The following is a 1620-nucleotide window of genomic DNA, read 5'->3' as shown; positions in this document are numbered from 1 at the left end:
CTGTCCCAGGGTGTTCCAAACCCCATCCAAGCTGCACCCCAGGCTGGGCTGCTGTAATGAAGTGGCTTCAGTGCAGCTACTGCTCCATGAGTGACAGTGGCAGCAGTGACATGTTGTGTTTGTCCCCTGCCCCAGCGACACCTTCTGTTTGTCCCCTGCCCCCGTGACACCTTCTGTTTGTCCCCTGCCCCAGCAGCACGTTCTGTTTGTCCCCTGCCCCAGTGACACCTTCTGTTTGTCCCCTGCCCCCGTGACACCTTCTGTTTGTCCCCCGCCCCAGTGACACCTGTTTGTCCCCTGCCCCAGCTCAGGCCTGGCAGAGCTGTGTCAGTTCCAGCCTAAGAGAGGGAAACGGAGCACAGCACATCCTGTATCTCTCAAAAMCACAGATCACAGCCACTCAGCATTCCAGGCTGAAGCCCCTCGTGTTGGAGCTGATTTCTGCTCTCTGTTGTGTCTTTGCCAGGGACATGAAGCAGCTGCTTTGGCACAGCAGTGCCATCGTGGAGCGCGTCACCCGCACCCAGGTGAAAACCTCCTCGGGCACTGTCTACCTGCTGCAGGGCAAAATCGACTCAGCTGCCATGAGGAAAGAAGGTGAGCTGGGAGCTCTTAATGCCTCACAGATGTTTCAGCTTGGTTTGGAGCATTTGTAAGGAAATGGGATTTACATGTGCTGGAAACAGAGGCTTTGATCTCTTCTTGCTCTGTGTGCTCTATTACATGTTCACTGGGAATGAGCTGCTTGTCAGTGCTCACAGGCAGCTCTGAGGACAYGAAGGTGGAATAAATATTTGGAATGATGGAATATCCTGAGCTGGAAGGGCCCCACAAGGATCATCAGTCCAACCCCTGGCCCTGCACAGACACCCCAACAATCCCACCCTGTCCAATGGAGCTCTGGCAGCCTCGGGGCTGTGCCCAGCCCCCTCTGGGGGAAAAAACCTTTCCCTGATACCCACCCTAAACCTCCCTTGGCACAGCTCCAGCATTCCCTCAGCATTCCTCCCCTGATACAGGTGTATCCCAGGTGTGTTACACAGTTTTTCACAGAGCACACCTTCACTGTTGGCTCTACCAGGCCCAAAGATGTGTCTGTGGCTTCAGTGTTTCCTTCTCACTTGCAGYACTGGGATGCCTGCTGATAAATCCCTGACCTGGCTGCTCTCTGATTTGGAGATTTTATTAGTTCCTCTGCTAAATACTTATGTTTGTTTTTATTTTAATATTCTGGAGGGGAAAGTAACAGCATAAGGCTTGTTAGAGTGGTTAAGTGCTGCAGAGTTTTCCTGAGTCTGAGATTGACTGGGATGGAACTGGCTGGGTCAATTCCTCTGATCTTTGGATTTAATGGGTTTTTAGTGGKTTTTTTTTTTTGTGCCATGACTGTGTTGCTGCCACCTGTGCTCCCCTCAGGCTTCCCCTACCACTTCGTCAAGCGATTCGCGTTCGGCTTTTCCAGGAGGTGGAAGGACATCGTGGAGGAGTTTCTCAAGGAAAGGAGGAGGTAACTTCTTTGGAGATTCTCTTTTGTTGCATTGTTCCTCTGAGCATTCATTGAGACTTTATTTTATAAGGCTTGTTCCTCTGAGCATTCATTGAGACTTTATTTTATAAGGC

Source organism: Malurus melanocephalus, unplaced genomic scaffold, assembly GCF_030028575.1.
Source record: "Malurus melanocephalus ecotype Western Australia unplaced genomic scaffold, MMel_1.1 scaffold_2549, whole genome shotgun sequence".
In the NCBI taxonomy this organism is placed as follows: Eukaryota; Metazoa; Chordata; class Aves; order Passeriformes; family Maluridae; genus Malurus; species Malurus melanocephalus.
This window is presented reverse-complemented; position numbering follows the sequence as displayed.